The sequence below is a fragment of the Pan troglodytes genome, chromosome 6 (genome assembly GCF_028858775.2).
Source record: "Pan troglodytes isolate AG18354 chromosome 6, NHGRI_mPanTro3-v2.0_pri, whole genome shotgun sequence".
In the NCBI taxonomy this organism is placed as follows: Eukaryota; Metazoa; Chordata; class Mammalia; order Primates; family Hominidae; genus Pan; species Pan troglodytes.
The window spans coordinates 164,774,136-164,801,098 of NC_072404.2; the positions used below are offsets into that span (position 1 = coordinate 164,774,136).

Consider the following 26,963-nt stretch of genomic DNA (forward strand, 5'->3'; position numbering starts at 1 on the left):
CTAAGGTGAGTGGAGACAGGGACATCACTGACAGGATGGCAAGAAGCTCATGCACTTCAGAGAAGCCTGCAGAGCCAGGCTCATCAAGTAAGCAGGACCTCAGCCCACCCTGGCTAGGGAGCCACCACTGTCTCCATGATGGATGCTGGCTGCAGCCTCTGGCCCTACTGCCACTGCCAGAGCTCTGCCATCTCCAGAATGGATTCCAAATTCGCCCTGCCTTTTATGTACAATTTACTCAACATTCATAGTCTAATGTTTAGGGGCATATAGTTGGCCAAGCATTAGCCATTACCAATTGTGCTGGTTAATTTTATGTCTTGGCAGGGCACAGTGGCTCATGCCTGTAATTCCAACAGTTTGGAAGGCCGAGGTGTGCAGATTGCTTGAGCCCAGAAGTTTGAGACCAGCCTGGGCAAAATGGAGAAACTCCATCTCTACAAAAAATACAAAAATTAGCTGGGCGTGGTGGTGTGCACCTGTGGTCCCAGCTACTCCGGAGGCTGGGGTGGGAGGATTTCTTGAGCCCCAGGAGGCGGAGGTTGCAGTGAGCAGAGATCATGCCACTGCACTCCAGCCTGGGTGACAGAGCAGGACCCTGTCTCAAAAAAAAAAAGTTTTTAAATGTGTCAACTTGGCTAGGCCATGGTTCCCAGATATTTGTCCAAACCAATCTAGATGCTGCTGTGAAAGTATTTTTTAGAGGTGATTAACATTAAATCCATAGACTTTGAGTAAAGCAGATTACCCTCCAAATTGTGGGTGGGCCTCATCCAATCAGATAAAGGACTTACGAAGAAATGTCTGCTGTCCCCTGAGAAGGAATTCTGCCCCCATGCTGTCTTCGGACTCGAGCTGCAACCTCAACTCTTTCCTGCAAGTCCAGCCTGCTGCCATGTCCTGTATCGACTTGCCAGCCCCCACAATTGTATGATCCAACTCCTTAAAATCTCTACGTATACACACACACACACACAAACACACACACACACACGCATGCACCCTATTGGTTCTATTTTCTCTGAAGAACCCCGACTCACACACCAACAATCGAGGGGAGGAAATATCTGATCTTATTGTTTTCCTTAACCAGAGACAGGATCTTGTCTTCCACCAAGAGTTACACAATTGTGAATTCCCCAAATGAAATTAAGAGGGTTGAGATATGCAAGAAAAAAAAAAAAGTTCACCCCAGACCTATGAGCACTGATTTAACTCTCAAGAAACTGGGTTTCTCTGGAGCTTCAGGTGTCAGGGGGAGCTTTCTAGTGAAGACCTGACCTGCCTCCTCTCTCTCCTGCTTTGCAGAATGGATCCATGTGTTGAAGAAAAGCTAAGAGTAGAACATCCTATCATGTTCAGTGAGTGAAAAGGAAATAGGGGGCCAGGTGTGGTGGCTCATGCCTGTAATCTCATGATTTTGAGGGGGCGAAGGGGGGCGGATCACCTGAGGTCAGGAGTTCGAGACCAGCCTGGCCAACATGGTGAAACTCCATCTCTACTAAAAATACAAAAATTAGCCGAGCATGGTGGTACGTGCCTGTAATCCCAACTACTCAGGAGGCTGGAGCAGGAGAATCGCTTGAACCCAGGAGAGGAGGTTGCAGTGAGCCGAGATCGCGCCACTGCACTCCAGCCTGGGCAACAGAGTGAGACTCTATCTCAAAAAGAAAAAAAAAAGTGAACTAGAGAAGGGGCACCTGGATTTGAACCAGGGACCTTTTGATCTGCAGTCAAATGCTCTACCCCTGAGCTATACCCCCACCTACTTACTTGTCTCTACTAACCACTATAAACCTGTATGGCCACACCCCTGGCTGTCACCATCATGAGATGCATACTTGCTCTGTCACCATATACCCCTTTCCTATTTTACACCTGCCTGCCAGCTCTACTTGTAACCAGCATTCTTCCTTCTTTAATTCTATTAAAATCACAGGTTTGCAGACAGAACATCCTTCAGACTCACCTAGAGAAGCAGGACTCAAAGAACTGGTTGCTCAACAGACCCTCTGGAGGTGAAGCTGGTCTGGGCAGAGCTGGGTAAAAGCAAAAGTTATTGGGCCCCACTTGAGGACTCCTAAGCCAGACTCTCTGGGAAGAGAACTTGGATGACATGATTCTAACAAACCTCCTATACCACTCTGACACATGGTTTGAAGCTCCTGGTTTAAACTGTTCCCTTCCATGGTACGGATCTGGAAAAACTGATAGTAATTAAAATTGTGCCCAAACAAAATGCACCTGATTAATGACCAAGTCATGACTAGAATCTACATTCATGATAAAGGGCCTCTGCACTGAACACTCTGAGGCAGGAGTTGAACTGCCTTTTCCTTTCCTCTTTCCTCTTCTCCTCCATTTGCTGAATCCCACGATGTGTCAGATGGTAGTAGTGACCAGAAGACAGGATCCAATCCATGGAAAAGTGGACAGGATCCAATCCATGGAAAAGTGGAGAAGTGGAGAATCAGAGAAATCTGTGGTCACTGGGACATGACACAGGACGGAGTGACTGCAAACACGTGGGCAGAGTGAAAGGAAGGGCCAACAAGTGACACCATCTTGAACCAGGGACTACTTGATATGCAGCCAGATGCTCTGCCCCCAAAAGGTGCCCTCTCAACTGTTTAGACTTTCCTGATTGACACTGTTTCACCTATGTTCCCACACCCAAGGATCTAATATACATTGTAATTTCTCATCATTTTCAGTGAACCACTGGCAAATGACCTCATTCAGACAGACCTCTATCTGGCTTTGAATTTACCCTGTTCTTCCCCATGGACCTATCAGAGGACTTCCAGAAATCTTTCCTGCCTAGAATCCTGCAGCCTCCTCCTCAGTCCCTGTGTGGGGCAACCATTTGCAGAATTGTTTAGAGTCGGAAGCTTCCTCTCTCTTTGTCTCCTAAATTTCACTTTCTCTAACAAACTTCCCATACTCTCTCTCCACTTCACTTTCATCCTCTGCACAGTGGGGTACTTTGGGCTTAGTCCTACATTTTTTTTAACTTTCGGCTCTTCTTCCAGCTCCTCATTTACTAGTCCTTGTCTTTAAAAGGAAGACACCTTACCACAGGGGTCCCAGCCTCATGCAGGCCACAAACTAGTAGCTCAACACAACTGGAAGAGCCAGGGCCAGGCACAAAGGCTGGCTGTATGAGCCCCAAAGCTCAGGCCTCCAGTATCCTCTGTATTAGGACCAGGATCTCTGTCTCTGTGGACCTTTTCCCTGGAAATTTCTACTATAAGACCCAAAGACCACACAGATCCTGAGGATGCAGGGAAAGGACGATCATCTAAAAGGGTGTAGCAGATGAAGGCAAGGAACTGTGGGAGTGATGACAGCGAGGCTGAAGCCAAACATTCACTGGGACTGCAAAGGATCATCAGGGCACTATGCAGTGTTTTTCTTTTTCTTTCTGTCTTCCTTTCTTTCTTTCTCTTTCTTTCTTTTTTGCAGTTGCAAGATTTAATAGAGTGAAAACACAGCTCCCAAAGTGGGTTGCCCCCAAATGGGGTTTTGCCACCCCCAGCTTGAATGCCTGGGGTTTATATCCCAATCATTGTCCCTCCCCCTGTGCTCTCAGGCGATATATGATTTGACTATTTCTTTACCTCCTGCTTTTAGCCTAATTTGTATTTTAGTGAGCCCTCTTTACTACCTGATTGGTCGGGTGTTAGCTGAGTTACAAGCCCTGTGTTTAAAGGTAGGTGCGGTCACCTTCCCCAGCTAGGCTCAAGAATTCTTAGTCAGCCTAGGAAATCCAGCTAGTCTTGTCTCTCACTTTTTCTAATTGTTCATTAACTAAGTCCTCTAAAGCCTCCAGTTTCTCTTTACTTAGCGGCCACTGTTCTATCCAAATTGGCTTATCTGTTAACCATTTTAAAGGTATAGGTTCTGGAGGCTTAACAATAGCCACCACCAAAAATAATATCCTAAACCTTGGTGGGAACTTTGTCTTTCCGCTTGAAGTGGTTCCTTCAAACCTTGCAAATTGTTTTCCTTGTCCCATACCGGGGACATACCCCATTTCATGCATCATATGTTGACTTTGAAGGCTGTATAATTGCTCTGGAATTAGAACTTGTGCTTCCCATTGTTGTAGTAATAAATCTCTTTCCCATAAATTTATAGGTACAGAAGTTAGAATTGGTTCAACAGTCCCAGGTTGTCCATCAGGCCCTTCACAATGCAAAATATAACTACTTTGATATACTTCAGGGGCTTTACCAACTCCAGCTATGTTAAATTGAGCAGGTTGAATTGACCATGCAGATGGCCAGTGGAATTGATTGAAATGTCCGCTCCTGTATCTACCAAACCTTTAAATTTCTTTCCCTGAATAGTTATTTCACAGGTAGGACATTTATCAGTAATTTGATTCACCCAATAAGCTGCTTTGCCTTGTTTATTTGTGCTTCCAAATCCTCCTGTTTGTTTAATTTCAATTTTCCCCATTTCCACATATGGCACAATTAGGAGCTGTGCTATACGCTTTCCTGGCTCTGCTTTCCAGGGAACAGAAGCAGATATAACAATTTGAATTTCCCCATTGTAATCTGAATCAACGACTCCTGTTTGTATTTGTACTCCTTTTAAATTTAAACTAGACCTTCCTAGAAGTAATCCTATCGTCCCCGCTGGCAAGGGTCCACCGACTCCTGTTGGGACCTTCTGCAGGGGTTCCCCAGGTAGAAGGCTCACAGCTTTTGTGCAGCATAAATCTACTGTGGCACTACCAGCTGTGGTGGGGGACAGACATTGTACAGGGGTGAGGAAATGGCCTGAGCCAGAAATGCCCCAGTTTGGAATGGGGATCGGGATGGGCCCCTCATGGCGTTTCCAGAAATCAGATTCCCATCTTTATCAAACTTAGAGTGACACTGATTAGCCCAATGTTTTCCTTTTTTACATTTTGGACATATTTCAGGCTCAGCAGTTTTCTTTTTTCTCCTATCTGGTGGTCTGACTTGCTGATTTTTTCTATATTCTTTTTTAGTATGACCATGCTTCCCACAGTTAAAACAAGCTCCAGGAAACAGAGTATTTCCTTTACCCACTCTCAGTCCTGCCATTGCCTGGGCTAGCAGAGTAGCCTTATGCAGATTGCCTCTGATACCATCACAGACCTTGGTATAATCAACTAAATGTGCTTTCCCTCTAATAGGTCGCAGAGCAGCCTGGCACTCAGAATTAGCACTATCAAAAGCTAATAACCACAACACTATATCCTGAGCAGCCAAATCTGCAATCACCTTTTTAAGAGACTCCTGTAACCGAGCTATAAAATCCGCATATGGTTCTTTTGGTCCCTGTTTTATAGCACTAAAGGAAGGGTATTGTTCTCCACCTGAAGTGATTTTTTCCCAAGCTCAAATGCACACTCCTGCATAACCACTTGTGCATCTAAACCAGCCCAGCCACTGACCCCCAAAAGTTGGTCTGCAGTTATATTAATTTGAGGTTGGGCCTGGGCATTGTGAGCAGCCTGAATGGAAGCCTCATCTACCCACCAAATTTTAAATTGTAAGAACTGGGAAGGAGTTAGGCAAGCTCGAGTAAGAGCATCCCAGTCAGTAGGAATCATCCAACATTCTTTAACAGTCCCATTATAAAATGAGAACCTGGTCCATATTGATTAATAGCTTGTTTAAATTCTTTGAGTAATTTAAAAGGAAAAAGCTCAATGTAGCTATAATATTTCCCTGTTGATCTGGGGGGTATATTCTAACAGGGAACTGCCAGGCCTCTATATCACCCTCTCTTCTAGCTTGCTGAATTCCTGCCTCAATAGAACTGAGAGCGGTTGCTCGAGGCACTGCTCGAACAGTCACTGGGGCAACTACTTTTCAACCAGTGTCCTCTGGAAAAGAAAGATCTGGAGGGTCACACCACTCCTTTTCTTCAAAATAAGGAGGGGGTGCAGAACGGTAGGGATGAACCTCTTCCTCCTTTGCCACTTTACCTTTTAGCTGGCAAACAAATCTGCTCTGTTACTTAATTATACTCTTCTTCTTCCTGATCATCAGTGTGGAAAGGTTTCAAGGTAGAACGAACCAGAGCCCACACTTGTCCCATTGTTACCCTGATGCTCCCAAGCTCCCCTTCTTCCTCACAACAGGGATTGCTTAAGAGTACTCAGGTGTCCTCTAGCTTAGTTCCACGTTCTCCAACCATCGCTCTGGTGACTCTTCCACCTGGGTTCGAGCCCCACATATGGGCGCCACTTGCCGAGACCAGCTCAGTTGTGGAGACCCTAACCCAGTGGCTCTAGAGGAATTAAAGATGCACACACAGAAATATAGAGTGTGGGGTGGGAAATCAGGGGTCTCACAGCCTTCAGAGCTGAGAGCCTCGAACAGAGATCTACCCACATATTTATTGACAGCAAGCCAGTGATAAGCATTGTCTCTATAGATTATAGATTAACTAAAAGCATTTATTATGGGAAATAAAGGGATAGGCCGAAATAAAGGGATGGTCTCTGGCTAGTTATCTGCAGCAGGAACATGTCCTTAAGGCACAGATTTCTCATGCTATTGTTTGTGGTTTAAGAATGCCTTAAGTGGTTTTCTGTTCTGGGTGGGCCGGGTGTTCCTTGCCCTCATTCTGGTAAACCAACAACCTTCGGCTTGGGTGTCATGGCCATCAGGAACATGTCACAGTGCTGCAGAGATTTTGTTTATGGCCAGTTTATGGCCAGATTTGAGGGCCTGTTGTCAACACTAAGAAAAATAATAGGGAAGATCTAAATAAATAAACTCAGAGATGAAAAAGGAGACATTGCAACTGATACTGTAGAACTCCAAAGGATCATAAAGGCTACTATGAGCCTTTAGGCTCACATGAGCCTAACCCTAACCTAACCCTATATGCCAATAAATTGGAAAACCTAGAAGAAATGGATAAATTCCTAGACACATACAACATACCAAGATTGAACCAAGAAGAAATCCAAAACCTGAACAGACCAATAATAAGTAACGAGATTGAAGCTGTAATAAAATCTTCCAGGAAAAAAAATCTCAGGACCTGATGGCTTCATTGCTGAATTTTACCTAACATTTAAAGAAGAATTAATATGAATCGTGCTCAAACTATTCAAAAAAATAGAGGAGGGAATACATCCAAACTAATTCTATGAGGCCAGAATTACCCTGATACCAAAATCAAAGGCACATTAAAAAAAAAAGAAAGAAAACTACAGGCCAAGATCTCTGATGAACATTGATTTAAAAAATCTTCAACAAAATACTGCAAATCGAATTCAACAACACATTAGAAAGATCATTCAGGCCAGGCGTAATGACTTATGCCTGTAATCCCAGCACTTTGGGAGGCCAAGGTCGGTGGATCACTTTAAGCTCAGGAGTTGGAGACCAGCCTGGGCAACATGGTGAAACCCTGTCTCTAAAACAACATAAAAATTAGCTGGGCTTTGGTGGCACATGCCTGTAGTCCCAACTACTTGGGATGCTGAGGCTGGAGAATCACTTGAGCCTGGGAAGCCTAGTTTGCAGTGAGCAGAGGTCATGCCACTGCACTACTGCCTGGGTAACAAAGTGACCACCATCTCAAATAAATAAATAAATAAATAAATAAATAAATCATTCATTATGACCAAGTGGGATTCATCTCAGGGATGCAAGGATGGTTCAACATATTGCAAATCAATCAATGTGATACATCATATCTACAGTGAAGGACAAAAAACATATGATCATTTCAATTGATGCTGAAAAAGCATTTGATATAAATTCAACATCTCTTCGTGATAAAATCCCTCAAAAAACTGAGTATAGAAGGAACATACCTCAACACCATAAAAGCCATACGCAACACACCCACAGCTAGTATCATACTGAATGAGGAAATCTGAAAGCCTTTCCTCTAAGATCTGGAACAAGACAAGAATGCCCACCTTCACACTGTTATTCAAATAGTATTGGAAGTCCTAGCTAGAGCAATCACACAAGAGAAAGAAATAAAGGGCATCCAAATTAGAAAGGAAGAAGTCAAATTATCCTTATTTGTAGATGATATGATCTCGCATTTTGAAAATCCTAAAGACTCCACCAAAACCTATTAGAACAGATAAATTCAGTAAAGTTGCAGGGTACAAAATCAACATACAAAAATTAGTAGCATTTCTATATGCCAACAGTGAACAATCTGAAAAAGAAATTAAGAAAGTAATCTCATTTACAATAGCTACAAGTAAAATAAAATATCTAGGAATAACATTAACTAAAGAAGTGAAAGATCTCTATGATGAAAACTATTTAAAACATTGATACAAGAAATGGACAAAGACACAAAAGTTGAAAGATATTCTATGTTCATGGATTGAAAGAATCAATATTGTTAAAATGTCAATGCTACCCAAAGCAATCTACAAATTTAATGCAATCCCTACCAAATACCAATGACATTCTTCATGGAAATAGAAAAATTAATTATAAAATTGATATGGAACCACAGAAGACCCAGAATAGCCAAAGCTGTCCTGAGCAAAAAGAACAAAACTAAAGGAATCATATTATCTGACTTCAAATTATACTATAGTGCTATAGTAACCAAAAAAGCATGGTACTGGCATAAGAACAGACACACAGACCAATGGAACAGAACAGAGAACCCAGAAATAAATTCATACATCTACAGTGAGCTCTTTTTTGACAAAGGTGCCAAGAACATATATCAGGGAAAGGACAGTCTCTTTAGTAAATGATGCTGGGAAAACTGGATGTCCACATGCAGAAGAACAAAACTAGACCCCTATCTTTTGCCATATACAAGAATCAAATCAAAATGGATTAAAGTCTTAACTCTAAGACCTTAAACTATGCAACTACTATAAGAAAACATTGAGGAAACTCTCCAGAACATTGGACTGGGCAAAGACATCTTAAGTAACACTGCACAAGTACAGGCAATCAAAGCAAAAATGGACAAATGGGATCACATCAGGTTAAAAAGCTTCTGCCAGCAAAGGAAAAAATCAACAAGTGAAGAGACAACCCACAGAATGGGAGAAAACATCTGCAAACTACCCATCTAACAAGTGATCGATAACCAAAATTTATAAGAAACTAAAACAACTCAATTAAAAAATTTAATCATCCAATTGAAAAATGGGCAAAAGTTCTGAATAGTCATTTCTCTAAAGAAGACATACAAATGGCAAACAGGTATGTGAAAAGATACAGCTCAACATCATTGATCATCAGAAAAATGGAAATCAAAACTACAATGAGGTATTATCTTACCCCAGTTAAAATGTCTATAAGCCATTTTAACTGGGGTAAGATAATACCTCATTGTAGTTTGGACAGGCAAAAGACAGGCAATAACAAATGCTTCTGAGGATGTGGAGAAAAGGACACATTTGTACAACCACTATGGAGAACAGTTTGGAGGTTTCTCAGGAACCCAAAAATAGAACTACTATATGACCCAGCAATATACACAATAGGCAAGATTTGGAAGCAACCTAGGTGTCCATCATCAGATGAATGGATAAAGAAAATGTGGCATGTATACACAATGGAGTACTATTCAGCCATGAAAAAGAATGAGATCCTGTCATTTGCAACAACTCAGATGGAACTGGAGGTCAATATGTTAAGTGAAATAAGCCAGGCACAGAAAGACAAACTTTGCATGTTCTCAATTATTTGTAAGACCTAAAAAAATTTAAAATCATTAAATTCATGGAGACAGAGAGTAAAGTGATGGATACCGAGGCTAGGAATGATAGTGGGGCAGGGGGAGTGGGATAGTTAATGGATACAAAAATATAGTTAGATGGAATGAATAAGATCTAGTATTTGATAGTACAACAGACTGCAATCAATAATAATTTGTTGTACACTTTAAAATAACTAGAAGAGTATAATTGGATTGTTTGAAACACAAAGAAATGATAAATGCTTGAGGTGATGTTTATCCCATTTACCCTGATGTGATTATTGTGCATTGAATGCCTGTATCACAATATCTCATGTATCTCATGAATATATACACCTACTGTGTACCCACACATTTTTAAATTAAAAAATAATAAAAAGAAAATCAATATAATAAATCATATACATACAACAAAACAAAAATATCACATGATCATCTCAATAGATGCAGAAAAAGCATTTAGCAAAATCAAACAGCCTTTCATGGTAAAAACACTCAAAAACTAGGAATAAGAAAACTTCCTCAACCTGATAAAGGGCATCTTTGGAAAATCCCACAGCTAACATTGTACCTAGTGGTGAAAGACTGGATGCTTTCCTCCTAAGATCAGGAATAAAACAAGGATGTCTGCTCTTACCATTTCTATTCAACATTTTACTGCAAATTCTAGCCAGGGCAATAAGCAAGAAAAATAAAAGTCATTCACAGTGGAGAAGAAGTAAAACTATACCTATGCACAGACAATATCATTTTATATATAGCAAATCCTAAGGAATTCACTAAAAACTTTTTAAACTAATAAATCAGTTCAACAATGTTGCAGGATATAAAGTTAATATACAAAAATAAGTCTATTTATATAAACTTACAATGAACAATCCAAAAATGAAATTAACAAGACAATTTCATTTACAATAGCATCAAAAATAATAAAATACTTAAGAATACATTTTACAAAAAACCTATTATCTGGAGCTAAAACACTGTTCAAAGAGATTAAATAAGATCTAAATAAAAGAAAAACATTCCATGTTTGTGGATTGGAAGACTTTATATTGTTAAGATGATGCAATAGACTGAAGGTTTGTGTCCCCCTCCCCACCCCCCAAAAAATCATATGTTGAAACCAAATCCTTAGTGTGATGGTATTTGAGGTAGGACATTTGGGAGGTGCTTAGATTACGAGGATGGAACCCTCATGAAGGGGATTAGTGCCCTTATAAGAGACCCCAAAGAACTCCCTGTGCCTCTTTTGCCCCTTCTGTAGCATGAGGACACAGTGAGAAGATAGCCATCTATGAACCAGGAAGTGGGCCCTCACAGACATTAAATCTGCCAGTGCCTTGATCTTGGACTTCCCAGGCTCCAGAACTGCTAGAAATAATTTTTTGTTATTTATAAGCCACTCAGTCTATGTTAGTTTGTTATAGCAGCCACAACAGACTAAGATAGTGATACTACTCATCAAAGTGATCTACAGATTCAGTGCAATTGCTATCGGAATCTCAGTTGACTTTGTAGAAATTGGCATGCTGATTCTAAAATTTGTATGGAATTACAAGGAACCCAGAATAACCAAAACAATTTTGTAACACTCAAGAGAAACTAAAACAAATATTCACACAAAGACCTGTACATAAAAGTTTATAGCAGTCCGGGTGTGGTGGCTCACGCCTGTAATCCCAGCACTTTGGGAGACCACGGCAGGCAGATCACAAGGTCAGGAGCTCAAGACCAGCCTGGCCAATATGGTGAAACCCTGTCTCTAGTAAAAATACAAAAATTAGCCAACCGTGGTTGGGGGGGTGCCTGTAGTCTCAGCTACTCAGGAGGCTGAGGCAGGAGAATCGCTTGAACCTGGGAGACGGAAGTTGCAGTGAGCCGAGAATGTGCCACTGCACTCCAGCCTGGGCAACAGAGCAAGACTCTGTACCCCACCCCCCAAAAAAAGTTTATGGCAGCAATATTCATAATGGCCAAAAGGTGGAAAAATCCTAAATGTTCATCAACTGATGAATGCATAAACCAAATGTAATATATCCATATATTCACACAATGGAATATTATTTGGCCACAAGGGGAGTGAAGTCCTGCTACATACTACAATATGGATCAATCATGGAAACACTATGTTTAAGTGAAAGAAGGCAGTCATAAAAGACCATGTATTTTATTATCCCATTCATAGGAGATGTACAGAATCAGGAAATATATAGAGACAGAAAGTAGATATGTGATGGCCTAGGCTTGGGGGTGGGGAGTATGGGAGGATAGGATTATAGCTGAAGAGTATGGGTTTTGGTTATTTTTTAAATTTTTTTGAGGTGATAAAAATACTCTGAAATTGTCATGATGGTTGCACATACCTGTGAATATACCAAAAAACCTATTAAATTGTGTACTTTAAATGGGTGAATTGCATAGGATGTGAATTATATCTCCGTAACCCTTTTCAAACCTTTATTTACAAATCCAGGTAGAAGGTGGGATTTGGCTCTCAAGCTATGGTTTTACTTCTTTATATATATATATATTTTTTTGAGATGGGGTCTCACTCTGTCACCCAGGCTGAAGTGCAGTGGCACAATCTCGGCTCACTGCAACCTCCGCCTCCTTCCTAACCAAGGAAGTGAAAGACCTTTACAAAACACTGCTGAAACAAATCATAGGTGACACAAACAAATGAAACACATCCCATGCTCATGGATGGGTAGAGTCAATATTGTGAAAATGACCATACTGCCAATAGCAATCTATACATTCAATACAATTCCCATGAAAATACCATCATCATTTTTCACAGAACTAGAAAAAAAAATCAGCAGTGTTTTGTGGAGATATTTCGCTTCCTTGGTTAGGTATATTCCTAAGTTATTTATTTATTTATTTATTTTGCAGTTGTTGTAAAAGAGGTTGAGTTCTTGATTTGATTCTCAGTTTGGTCACTATTGGTGTATAGCAGTGCTACTGATTTGTGTACATTGATTTTGTATCCCAAAACTTGACTGAATTCATTTATCAGATCTAGGAGCTTTTTGGATGAGTCTTTAGAGTTTTCTAGTTATATGATCATATTATCGGTAAAAAGTGATGTTTTGACTTCCTCTTTACTGATTTGGATGCCCTTTATTTCTTTCTCTTCTCTGATTGCGCTGGCTAGGACTTCCAGCACTATGTTGAATAGAAGTGGTGAAAGTGGGCATCCTTGTCTTGTTCAGGTTTGCAAGGGGAATGCTTTCAACTTTTCCCCATTCAGTATAATGTTGGCTGTGGGTTTGTCACAGATTGCTTTTATTACCTTAAAGTCCCTTCCATGCTGATTTTTTTTTTTTTGAGATGGAGTCTTGCTCTGTTGCCCAGGCTAGAGAGCAGTGGTGTGATCTCGGCTCACTGCAAACTCCGCCTCCCAGGTTCATACCATTCTCCTGCCTCAGCCTCCTGAGTAGCTGGGACTACGGGCGCCTGCCACCACATCTGGTTATTTTTTGTATTTTTAGTAGAGATGAAGTTTCATCGTGTTAGCCAGGATGGTCTCAATCTCCTGACCTCATGATCTACCCACCTCGGCCTCCCAAAGTGTCTATGCTGATTTTGCTGAGGATTTTAATCATAAAGATGCTGGATTTTGTCAAATGCTTTTTCTGCATCTATTGAGATGATCATGCAATTTTTGTTTTTAATTCTATTTATGTGGGGTATCATATTTATTGACTTGTGTATGTTAAACCATCCCTGCATCCCTGGTATAAAACCCACTTGATCATGGTTTATTATCTTTTTGATATGCTGTTGGATTCAGTTAGCTAGTATTTTGTTGAGAATTTTTGCATCTATGTTCATCAGGGATATTGATCTGTAGTTTTCTTTTTCTGTTATGCCCTTTCCTGATTTTGGCATTACAGTAATACTGGCTTCATAGAATGACTTAGGGAAGATTCTCTCTTTTTATATCTTTTGGAATAGTTTCAGTAGGATTGGTACCAATTCTTCTTTGAATGTCTGAGAGAATTCAGCTGTAAATCCATCTAGTCCTGGACATTTTTTGTTGGAAATTATTTTTATTACTGTTTCAATCTCACTACTCATTATTAGTCTGTTCAGAGTTTCTATTTCCTCCTCGCATAATCTAGGAGGGCTACATATTTTCAGGATTGTCCACATTCCTCTAGGTTTTCTAGTTTGTGCACATAAAGGTGTTCATAGTAGCCTTGGATGGTCTTTTGTATTTCTGTCGTATCAGTTGTAATATCTTCCATTCCATTTCTAATTGGGCTTATTTGGATCTTCTCTCTTCTTTTCTTGTTTAATCTCAACCATGGTCTATCAATTTTATTTACCTTTTCAAAGATCCAGCTTTTTGTTTCATTTTATTGATTGATTGATTTAGACAGAGTCTCACTGTGTTACCCAGGCTAGAGTGCAGTGGCACAATCTCAGCTCACTCTGACTTCTGCCTCCCAGGTTCAAGTGATTCTCGTGCCTCAGCCTCCTGTGTGGCTGGGATTACAGGCATGTGCCACCATGCCCAGCTAATTTTTGTATTTTTAGTAGAGACAGAGATTCACCATGTTGGCCAGGCTGGTCTTGAACTTGTGACCTCATGTGATCCACCTGCCTTGGCCTTTCAAAGTGTTGGAATTACAGACGTGAGCCACTGCAACCAGCTTCATTTATCTTTTGTATTTTTTTGTTTGTTCGTTTCAATTTCATTTAGTTCTGCTATGATCTTTGTTATTTATTTTCTTCTGCTGGGTTTGTCTTTGGTTTGTTCTTGTTTCTCTAGTTCCTTGAGGCGTGACCTTAGATTGTCTATTTGTGCTATTTCAGACTTTTTGATGTAGATATTTAATGCTACGAATTTTCTTCTTAGCACCACTTTTTTTGTATTCCAGAGGATTTCATAAGTCACTATTATCATCCAATTCAAAGAATTTTTAATTTCTATCTTGATTTTATTGTTCATCCAATGATCATTCAGGAGCAGATTGTTTAATTTCCATGTATCTGTACAGTTTTGGGGGTTCCTTTTGGAGTTAATTTCCAATTTTATTCCACTGCGATCTGAGCAAGTACTTGACTGATATAATTTCAATTTTCTTAAATTTATTGAGACGTGTTTTGTGGCCTATCATATGGTCTATCTTGGAGAATGTTCCATGTGCTGATGAAAAGAATGTATATTCTGCAGTTGTTGGGTAGAATGTTCTGTAAATATCTGTTAAGTTCATTTGTTGTAGGGTATAGTTTAAGTCTATTGTTTCTTTGTTGACTTTCTCTCTTGATGACTGGTCTAGTGCTGTCAGTGGAGTATTGAAGTCCCCCACTATTATTGTGTTACCAGCTATCTCATTTCTTAGGTCTAGTAGTAATGTTTTGTACATTTAGGAGCTCTGGTGTTAGGTGCATATATAATTAGGATTGTGATATTTTCCTGTTGGACTAGTCCTTTTATCGTTATATAATGTCCTTCTTTGTCTTTTTTAACCACTGTTTCTTTAAGGTCTGTTTTGTCTGATGTAAGAATAGCTACTCCTGCTTGCATTTGGTGTCCATTTGCATGGAATGTCTTTTTCCACCTTTTACCTTAAGCTTATGTGAATCCTTAGTCAGGTGAGTCTCTTGAAGACAGCAGATACTTGGTTTGTGGATTTTGATCCATTCTGCCATTCTGTATGTTTTAAGTGGAGCATTTAGGTCATTTATATTAAACATTAGTACTGAGATGTGAGGTACTGTTCTATTCATTGCGTCAGTTGTTGCCTGAATACCTTTTTTTCTTCATTGTGTTATTGTTTTATAGGACCTATAAGATGTATGCTTTCAGGAGGTTCTATTTTGATGTGTATTTCAAGGTTTTGTTTCAAGATTTAGAACTCCTTTTAGCATTTCTTGTAGTGCTGGCTTAGTAGCGGCAAATTCATTCAGCATTTGTTTGTCTGAAAAAGACTTTATTACTCCTTCATGTATGGAGCTTAGTTTTGCTGGATACAAAATTCTTATTTTGTTTAATGAGGCTAAAGATAGGACCCCAATCCCTCTGGTTTTCAAGGTTCCTGCTGAGAAATCTGCTGTTAATCTGATAGGCTTTCCTTTATAGTTTACCTGATGCTTTTGCCTCACAGCTCTTCAGATTCTTCCCTGTGTCTTGATGTAGACAAGTCAAGACTTTAGATATGTGCCTTGGTGATGATTTTTCTGTGATGAATTTCCTGGGTGCTATTTGAGCTTCTTGTATTTGGATGTCTAGATCTCTAGCAAGGCCAGGGAAGTTTTCCCTGATTATTCCCTCAAATCAGTTTTCCAAACTTTTAGATTTCTCTTCTTCCTCAGGAACACCAATTATTCTTAAGCTTGGTCGTTTAACATAATCCTAACTTTCTTGGAAGTTTTGTTCTTTTCTTTCTTTTTTTTTTTTTTTTTTTTTGAGATGGAGTCTCACTCTGTCACTCAGGCTGGCTGGAGTGCAGTGGCATGATCTTGGCTCACTGCAACCTCTGCCTCCCAGGTTCAAGCGATTCTCCTTCCTCAGCCTCCTGAGTAGCTGGGTCTACAGGTGCACACCACCACACCCAGCTAATTTTTGTATTTTTAGTAGAGGCGGCGTTTCACCATGTTTCACTCCTGACCTCAGGTAATCCACCCACCTCAGCCTCCCAATGTGCTGGGATTACAGGCATGAACCACCATGCCCAGACTGTTCATATTTTAAAATACTTTTTTCTTTGTCTTTGTCATAGTGGGTTAATTCCAAAGGCTTGTCTTTGACCTCTGAAGTTCTTTCTTCTACTTGTTCTAGTCTACTGTTGAACCTTCCCAGTGTATTTTGTATTTCTCTAAGTGTGTCTTTCATTTTCAGAAGTTGTCATTATTTTTTCTTCATGATACCTATTTCTCTTGGAGACTTTTTCATTCTTATCCTGCAGGGTTTTTAAAAAATTTCTTTAAGTTGGTTTTTACCTTTCTCTGGTACCTTCTTAAGTAACTTAATAATTAATCTTCTGAATTCTTTATTTGGCAATTCATAGATTTATTCTTGGTTTAGATCCATTGCTGGAGAGCTAGTGTGATCTTTGGAGGGTGTTATACAACCTTGTTTTGTCATATTCCCAGAATTACTTTTCATTTGGATAGCCAGTTTCAGTGGAAAGATTTGGAACTCAAGGGCTTCTGTCCAGATTTTTTTGTCCCATGGGGTGATCCCTTGCTGTGGTGCTCTCCTCCCCTCCCTACGGATGGGGTTTCCTGAGAGCTGGACTGCAGTGATTGTTATTGCCCTTCTGGGTCTAGCCACCCAGTGGGGCTACCAGGCTCTGGGCTGGTGCTGAGGAATGTCTGCAAAGAGTCCTGTGATGCGAGCCATCTTCAGGTCTCCCAGCTGCAGATACCAGCACCCTGCTCTGGTGGAGGTGGCAGGGGAGTGAAATGGACTCTGTGAGAGTCCTTGGTTGTAGTTTCATTTAATGCACTGATTTTCTTAAATGTTGGTTGTGCTAGCAGTAAAGCTGTCATGTGGACAGACTCAGGACCTCTGGTTAGGCAGGATGTTACTGGCAGTGGAATTAACTGTTGTTTTTGCCTTTGGTGAGGGATGCTCTGTTATACATTGCTGTAATGGCTTGAGTTAGTTGGCATTTAGCTAGGAGGTGGTGCTTTCAATAGAGCACCAGCTGTGATAGTAGAATGGGAATATAAGCTTGCCCTAAATTGGCCAGGATAAGTATTCAAGTTTCCCAGGTGATTGGTGGGGCTATAGAGCTCCCAAGAGCTTGTCTTTTGTCTTCGGCTACCAGGGTGGGTAAAGGAAAGCCACCAGGTGGGGGCAGTGTTTAGCGGGTCTGAGCTCTGATACTTCTTGGGCGGGGCTTGCTGCAGTCACTGTAGGGCATAGGGTGAGTGGTTCTCAGGCCAACGGAGCTGTGTTCCAAGGGGGATTATGGCTGTCTCTGCTGCATTATACAGGTTGCCAGGGAAGTGGTAGAAAGCCAGCAGTGACAGGCCTCACCCAGCTCCCAAGCAGTCAGCAAGGCCAGTCTCACTCCCTCCATGCCCTGCCAACAGCACCAAGTTTATATCCAGGCAGCTGACACACAGGGCTGTGATCCTGCTTCAGGCTACAAGCCTCCCCACTGAGAAAGCAAGCAGGGTTTTCAGGCCTCATCCCTCCCTGTCTGCCCATGATGTCAGCTGCAGCTCCTGTACTCATACCTACACATCTCATTCATCCACTGGATTCTGCTCAGGAAAATTCGTGCTCAGTTGAAATTATTACAAAGCTCAACTAGAAGCTTCTTTTACCCTGTAGCCCCTCCCTAATTCTGCTCTCTGCCTTCCCCAAGGACCCCTGTGAGATAAAGTCAGGAATGGCTTCCCTGGGCTTGAGCTGGAGTCTGGGAGTACCTACGGGGCCCTTCTTACTGCTTCTTCTACTTTTATATTTTGCTCAGCTCCCTAAATCTGTTTCAGCTGTACATAAGGTTAAATCCTACTCCCATGATCTGGGTTTTTAGGTTCCACAGTGAAGATGTGTGTTCAGAGGCAAACCTTCCCCACTCATACATTGGGAACTCACAGTTTTTTGTCTATCTCATAGAGTTTGCAGCAGCAAGCTGCTTCTTTAAAAGGGTCTGTGAGTTCTTTTGGTTTTTCTGGTGTGATCCTATGGTGGTTCCTGGAGCAAAAGTTCATGATGTGAATTTCCACATGCTGTTTTGTTTGTCCAGGTGGGAGCTGCACATTGGTCTTCTCTTCCATCCATCATTTTCTACACTCTCAGCATTTTAGTTTCCATGAACCAGTTTCTGTGACTGTGCATGCTTTCCATTTTGTCCAATTTTTGAATGTAAATGTTTATTGCAATAATTCTGTTCTTGTATCATCATTGTACTTGAGGTGTTCAATGGGTAGAAATTTTCTCTTTTGAGTTCATAGATCTTTGAATTAAGAGAAGCCTCATCTGATTTAATGTAGATCACAAGAGCTTGGACTTTGTCTAATTGAATGAGGCTTTGAGAACCTTGGGATAGAGGTGAGTATATTTTGCACGTGGGAGAGATGCAAGTAATTATGACCAAGAGGGCAGTTCATGGTAGATGAAACTGTTGGCCCTGAATTTTGACTTATTTCTGCATCTGTGGCCTTTACCTTCTTTTCAGATCTTCCCACTGGAGGTGAAACATGCTTTCTTGCTCTTGCGTTACAGTTTGGTCTTGTGACTGGCCATCTTGATCATTGAGGTGTTCTCACATGTAATGCAAATAGGGGCTTGAAAGCTGCTTTCATAGTTGGGCCTACCCCTTTGCATTTCTGCTGTCACCGTAAGAAAAGTGTCCCCTTGCTAGCTGCTACTCCTCCACCTGGGATCATAGAAGGAACACACATGGAGCAGATCTAAGCCCAGCTCAGACAGAAACCAAGCACAGATGGACCCACAGCTTGAAGCAGATACACCAGGTCAAGCCCAGCCTACATCAGCTGATTGGCATACATGCTGCTGACCTATGAGCATGAGAATACATGCTTATTGTTTCAAGCAGCCAATTTTGGGATGATTTATTATGACACATTGTTGCGAAAATAGCCTTGATACTTAGATCTGCCTCTCCCCCAACCCCTACTCCCATCAGGTACTGAGTAAGGGAACGGGAGGAGACCTCAGTTGAAGGAGTTCAGGTTGTGGCTACAAGGTAGAAAGATGCCATTAGACAAGTGACGGGAGGTTCTTTGGGGAGTGAAGGAGTGAACCCATGGCCTGAAGAGCAGTCTCTAGTCATTTGTGGTAGGGCTGCCAATTTCCATAAGCTGGCCAGGAATTAATACAATTTACAGTGCACTATAGAATCCTTGGGTGTGGTGACACAGGTGAAATATGCTAAGGAGGAATGTCCACCAGGCAAGGGGGTATAGCTCAGGGGTAGAGCATTTGACTGCAGATCAAGAGGTCCCCAGTTCAAATCTGGGTGCCCCCTGATGCCACTTAGCTGTGGGTTCTCTTTTTCTGATGTTAGGCTTGCTTGTCATCCTCACCACTGTCCTTCCTATAGCTTGTGTCAGTTTTCTCAGATGACTTCATTTTTCTGGCACAAGTCATGGTCAAGTCACTAATAATCTGCATGTGTTTCAGAAGTTCTAATTAGCTGCTCTTCTTTGAAGTTTATATTATGGCAGGACAGCCTGAATCAGAGGTCACCCAGTCTGACTTTGCATCAGAATTACTGACAGATCTTATCAAAAATACAGATTACTCCCTAGAAGTTCCAATTTAGTAGGACTGAGGGGGAATCAGAGAACTTCTACTTTTGGGGGTCATTTGGGGCATAATCCCCTGTTAATACCTGTTCTAACATCCAATAATTCTAAGTGGCTGGAAAATTGTTTTGGAACTTACAACAACTTGTCATTCTAAACAACATCCCAGTGGGAAGCATCAGTGATGTTCAAGCTAGTGCCTGCCTTCAGTCCATCACTGAGGGCATGTGGGGTGCTGAGCTGCAGGCATAGGCAGTGGCCAGGTGTGTAGAGGTGGGAGAGTGTGGGAAGGTGGGGGAGGTCAGAATGAAGCTGTGGGCATGGTAGCAGGGTGACCAATTGCAATGGCACAGTCAGCTAGGGGTGGTGGCAGGCCATGAGTGATTACTCGACTCCCTGCATTGAAGTTCAGAATTGAAGCATGCTCAAGGCAACACTGGTCGTTTTTGAGTAAAGCATTTGATTGATGATCCACAGGTCCCTGACTCAAATTCATAAGTTCCCTACCTACACTAATTTCTTCCCATACTGACCAGAGTATTCAAAAACAATTTCCTTTCACCTCCTGAGGCCCCTGCACCTGACTCTTCCTGCAAGGTGGACGAGAGTGTAAGGAGGTTGGTTTGTCCCATGCTCCTCTCTACTTTCCTGCTGTCCCATGTGACCTGCCCAGATCTGCTCTGCAAGCCTGATTCAGTCTTGTCTTGCTTTGCTTTGGTGAGCATTTCTCTTGTGTTTTCTTTTTTTTCTTCGTATTCTTCCCCACCCTGTGAACCCTCTGTCCACATTTTGAGGTTCCCCAGTTGTGTGAGGCACAGTGGAAGACATGGCTCTGCTTGCAGCACCCGAAGCTGAAGGAAAAAGCCTCTTTCTCTCTTTGTCTTCCTGGCACTTCTGGCCACCCAGTGCCACCGACTGACACAATGCTTGCAGACTGAGTGACTTGTACAGGCAGAGACAGCTTAGCATTCATTCCTGGGCTGGCAGAGCTCAGGCACAGTCTGACACCTTCCTAACCAGTGTGACTTCCTGAAAGCCAGGCTGCCTGGGTCCCCCTGGATCCTCCCTGCTTCAAAAGCCCAGGCTTCCAGACACATGGACAATGGCCATCTCATCTGTTTCACTGGACAGAACCAGTTTCTGTAACGATGTACCTAGGCAGATATAAAAATTGCAATTGGAGAGGGTTGCAGAAAAAGGATCCTAAAGAAAATGGAGTGTAGGATGGACTTTCTGTCATGATTGGGATTGCAGAAAGTAGAAATCTAGTTGATTGTTCAGAGTTGACAATCTGGGAGCCCAAGGGTCTCAGGGATAAAGTAACTGAGTAACTGGTCACCTGGATTCAAGGCTGCTTACTCACCTGGTAGGCATTCAATGGTTGCTTATGGCTGGCATTCATTCTGATTGGTCAGTGTCTCTGCTGTAGCTGTTGTTAAATATTTCAAGTGTCACTTCTTCTTGGAATAAAGTTCCCACTGAAGGACAAAACTTTTAGAGACCAGCTGTTGTTACATAGCAGTAAAAAGGGCCCAGCCAAGTCTGACAGCATTAGGAAGCTCAAAGACATACAATGGAAAGCTCAGATGTCTACGCCTTCTCCAGACACAGATGGAATGTGCAGATGTCCCCACAACTACACCAAAACACTCAGCTCTTGATGTTGAATAACTGAGATTGCTGAAAAATGAAAAGGCAGAATTGCCAATCTGCAATTCTTGTTGATTTCACATTTCCCCATCTCTTGTGTTATGAATTGCTACTTCAGTGATAGCTGCAGGGAATTTTTGGAAGATGTCAGGAGAACTTCTCAAACTTGGAAGAAATTGCTACACTCTACTCTCACATTAGCCTTTGTTGGGATATTTTTCTGTTCCTGAGATAATGGTGCCAGGAAGGATAAAATGCTGAAGTTCAATGGTTCTCCCGGATTAGTTAACAAGAACACCAGGGAATGGGTTCTACTTACCAAATTCTACCTACATGTGTGTGTGTGTGTATATATATATATATATATATATTTCTATATTTCCAATAATCCAGAAAGTTTTTTTTCTAACAGTTAACTCATGTGCACACACACACATTTGATATTGCTCATTTTGAGTGTCTATGGTGGCCTATCCTTTCTGCTTGTTATCCAAAAATAAGTTGAACTTTGTGATAAGAGAAACAGCCTTGGCACTAAGTGTTTCTAGAGTTTATTGGTTTTATTATTTCCAATAAATCAACTTTTGGCTTTGTTGCTTTTCTCTGATTGTATGATTGGTTTTTATTCCATTGGTTTCTCCTCTGATGTTTGTTATGTATTTCTTTTTAATTTAAGGTTAAATTGCTGGGTTTTTTCTTGATATTTAGATATAAGCATAGATATAATGCTTGTTAAAACTCATACTCTTAGTTGAAGATATAAGAAAAAAGGCTGAATATCAGATATCTGATACTCAGTTATCAGTTATATGAAAAAAGAAAAATAAGGCTAAATATCAGATAATCTGATCAGTTAAGAGTATGAGTTTGGGCCAGGTGTGGTGGCTCATGCCTGTAATCCTAGCACTTTGGGAGGCTGAGGCAGGTGAATCATCTGAGGTCAGGAGTTTGAGACCATCCTGGCCAACATGGCGAAACCCCGTCTCTACTAAAAATACAAAAATTAGCCAGGCTTGGTGGCGCATGCCTGTAATCCCAGCTACTCAGGAGGCTGAGGAAGGAAAATCACTTAAACCCGGGAGGTGGAGGTTGCAGTGAGCCAAGATCACACCACTGCACGATGGGAGCGAGACTCCATCTCAAAAAACAAACAAACAAACAAAAAAGAGCGTGAATTCATGACTTTACCTGTACCACATGAATTTTGATTTGTTATATCTTTGTTAACATTTGGTTCAAGATACTTTCCAATTTCTATTTTGATCTCTTCTTTTGCTTATAGGTTATTTGGATGTGTATTGTTTGGCTTCCAAGAGGCTGGGGATTTCTAGTTATTTCCGTTTCTCGTAACTTAGCCTAATTCAGCTATAATATGGTCCGAAAACATTCTCTATGATTTCAATCCTCAAATTTGTGGCAACTTACTTTATATCACCAAATATTGTTAACTTTGATAAATGTACTGTGTGCATTAAAAAATATAAAATGTGCTATTGTATGGTGCACTGTTCATTATATATCAAATAGGTCATATTTTCTGGTTGTGTTATTCAGATTCTTCATATGCTTAGCAACATTTTATTTGCCTGTTCTATTAGCTACAGAAAAAGGTGTGTTAAAATCTGCCACTATGATTAAGGATATGTCTATTTCTGTTTTTAGTTCTATCCATTTTTGTTTTATTTATTTTCACACTATATTTTTAGGTGCATTCAGATTTGGGATTATAATAGCTTCCTGCTAGATTGACCTCCTTATCATTTTTAAATATCCCCTTTATCTGTAGAAACTCTTATCAAGTTAAAGTCTCCTTTGCATCATATTAATATTGCTATACTAGCCTCTTTGGTTATTGTTTGTATGGTGTGTTTTTATTTATACTTTCACCTTCTGCTATATGTGACCCTATGCTTAAGTTTCACCTAAGCAACTTATGGTGTAGTTTTGTTTTCTCATTCAGTCTGAAAATTTTATATTTTAATTGGAGTTTTAAATACTTTTATATTATTTAAAGTAATTGGGTTATTTACTTTCAGCACTGTAAAAATATTGTTTCATGTCACCTGGCTCCCATAATTTTTTGGCAAATAATCTGTTAATTGTAAAATTTGATTTTTTTTCCCTACTGACTGCTTTTTCAGATTTCTCTTCCTCTCTCTCTTTTTTTATTTTTTCTTTGAGACGAAGTCTCATTCTGTCACCCAGGCTGGAGTGCAGTGGCACAATCTTGGCTCACTGCAACCTCCACCTTCTGTGTTCAAGTGATTCTCCTGCCTCAGCCTCTCAAGTAGCTGGGATTATAGATACATGCTACCAGGCCTGGCTAATTTTTGTATTTTAAGTAGAGATGGGGTTTCACCATGTTGGCCAGGCTGGTCTTGAACTCCTGACGTCAAGTGATCCGCCCACCTCAGCCCTACCAAAATGCTAGGATTACAGACGTGAGCCACTGTGCCTGGCCTCTTCCTCGCTCTTTAAAAACATGGTTTCTTTTGGTTTTGTTTGTATGTTTTGTCCTCTGTCTTTTCCTCCATCACCTACACATGGCGTTAATATCTCCTTTGTTTTTATTTCCTTTTGACTAACTGAATTTCTTAAGTAAGTGGGTTGATGTCTTCCATTAGTTTTGGAAAATGCTTGTCAATTATCCTTTCACATCTTGGTTTTGCTTCATTCACTTTCTTACCTCCTTTTGGAATTTCAATGACATGTAAGAACTTTTAACTGTTTCCCATTTATATCCTATTTTCCTTTTCTTTTCATCCATTCTTTACCTTTCTGTGCTTCAGTTTAGATATTTTTCTATTGATTTGTTTTTCTGTTCACTAATCCAGTGGTCCACTGTGACTAAGTTTCTGTTAAATGCACGTATTAAAATTTTAATGTTAAATATTATAATTTTTGTTTTAGAATTTCCTTTGAATTTTTTTCTTACAAATTAGAACATGAAATTCACACTTTTCTCACATTTTTTCTATGTTCCTGTTTTCCTAAATATATTATCAAAGTTATTTTAAATTCTATGATATCTAGATCACTTGCTTCGACTGTCTGTTTTTCTTTTGGTTTTGTTCATATTTCTCTGACTGTTGATATACCTAGTAATCTTTATTGAATGCCAGACATTGTGTATTAAAAGAATAAAGGCTCTCAATAAAATTATTGTCTACTAGACAAAATTCACCCTCCTCCTCCTCCTCTTCCTGCTTTTCCTGCTCCCTCCTCCTCCTCCTTCTTCTGCTTCTGCTTCTTCTTTTTTGAAAGAAGATAGAGTGGAGGGCTGATGATTTTAAACCAATAAGGAAATGAGTGGTCTTTTCTGCTAAGAAAAATGAAAATGTAATTTTGGTAATGTTCCTTCTATCTGTGACTTGTCCCACTTTTTGAGTGTTGCCCTACCAGGTTTGCAATAAAAAACCTGGCAGGTCTTTGTCTTCTCAACCGAGAAATCCACTCTTGTTTTTAGAGAGTTTGGGCTTATATTTCTGGATTCTTCCTTCATGGAGCTTCACAACTCAGCAATTTTCTTGAGGAGTGAAACCAGCTATGTATTTAAGGACTCTAAAGTCTCCATTTTTATGCTCCAGCATTGTACATCTGTTCAAAAGCTCCCTTGGTGTTCCTATTTCCTGACACATGTATGCTGGTGCCAACATTGGGAGCTCAGCCTCTAGCTGGGCTTAGAATTGGCAAGTGTCCCAGAGAAACAGTGGCTGCAGATCCTCAGTGTCAATTCACTACTTTCTTCAGGGCTTTCACTCTCTCCTGGTGTGTTCTTTCCCCTTTCTCTACCCCAGGAATTTTCATCTTCTTAGTACCATGAAATGGTTACAAATTCTCTTCTTTTTCCCAGAGATTTTCCTTAATTTTATAACCTCTTGCCCCACATAGTTTTAGAATTCTGAAAATGTCTAGAGGTAAAAAACAGCTATATGTTTAATGTCCCCCAAGTCTACAGTCTTGTCACAGCAACCCTGAGTGACCAACGAAAGTTTCATTGGGTTCCCAGTACCTCAGCAGCAGCCCTATGCTTGGACCTAAGGCAGATTATCAGCCTGCACCCAAGACTGGAAAATGTTCTCAGGTAAAATGTGACTGCAGTGCATCAACTCACTTACAAAAGGTTCTCTCCTCTCTGGAATTTTAGTTCTTCTAGTCCTTGCTGCTTCTGCAACTCTCTGATGCTTTTAAAATGTGAATTGCCTTTTTTAAACTGGATTTTCTAGCTTTCTTTGGCATGACACAAACTCCTTCATCCTACCTGAAAGAAAATTATACAAATGTGGTTTTAAGAATTATTTTGGGTAGAAACAGGAGAGCAACAAGTGAAAATGTCTGATGATAAAACTGAATTCCTTAGCTCCTATTTCCTTTTTTATTTTTAGGAAAGGAGAAGGATTATTTCTAAGTGAATACAGGAGGGCAAAGAGATGGAAAGCCTGATAGGACACCACCAAGTGGCTAGGGATTAGCTGAACTTTTCCCCCAGGAAGAGATTTGGTTCTTAACTATAAGTTTGGATGAATAGGCATCAAAATATCAACATTTGTTTAGCTTGTGGCATTATAGGTAATTTTACTTTTTTCTTGATGCTTATTTGTGTTTCCTAAGTTTTTAATCTTTGTAATATGTAATTTTACATATTGTTAAATCCTGTGAGGCACATTAGAGAGATTCAAAGAAGTTATATTATTAGTATTTACATTGAAAATATATTTCCTTGATAATCCAAATAATAAATTATTTGCCCCAAGAATAAAACACTCCAGGGCAAAACCCCTTTGGGGGGCAACCCCCTTTGGGTCCCCTCCCATCATATGGGAGCTGTTTTCACCCTATTAAATCTTGCAACTGCACACTCTTCTGGTCCGAGTTTGCTATGGCTTGAGCTGAGCTTTCACTCGCCATCCACCGCTGCTGTTTGCCACCATCGCAGACCTGCCACTGACTTCCACCCCTCTGGATCTGGCAGGGTATCCATTGCGTTCCTGATCCAGCGAGGCGCCCATTGCCACTCCTGACTGGGCTAAAGGCTCGCCATTGTTCCTTCACGCCTAAGTGCCCAGGTTCATCCTAATTGAGCTGAACACTACTCGCTGGGTTCCACGTTCTCTTCCGTGACCCATGGCTTCTAATAGAGCTATAACACTCACCACATGGCCCAGGGTTCCATTCCTTGGAATCTGTGAGGCCAAGAACCCCAGGTCAGAGAACAAAAGGCTTGCTGCCATCTTGGGAGCAGCCTGCCCCATCTTGGGAGCTCTAAGAACAAAGACCCACCGGTAACATTTGGTGGCCTGTATGGGGATTTGCCAAAGCGGTGAGTAATATCAGACCACTTTTGCTTGCTATTCTATCCTATCCTTCCTTAG

The 26,963-nt window shown here is 40.8% G+C and overlaps 2 non-coding genes and 1 pseudogene across 2 annotated transcripts; 1 reads left to right on the forward strand and 2 right to left on the reverse strand.

Moving 5' to 3' along the window:
* Window positions 1-26,963, reverse strand: part of LOC107975983 (zinc finger protein 746-like) — a 134,471-nt pseudogene that overhangs the window by 65,926 nt on the left and 41,582 nt on the right.
* On the reverse strand, window positions 1,692-1,763 carry TRNAC-GCA (transfer RNA cysteine (anticodon GCA)). The gene has a single exon. It is a non-coding gene; the product is annotated as a tRNA-Cys (tRNA).
* On the forward strand, window positions 19,590-19,661 carry TRNAC-GCA (transfer RNA cysteine (anticodon GCA)). Its single transcript has one exon. It is a non-coding gene; the product is annotated as a tRNA-Cys (tRNA).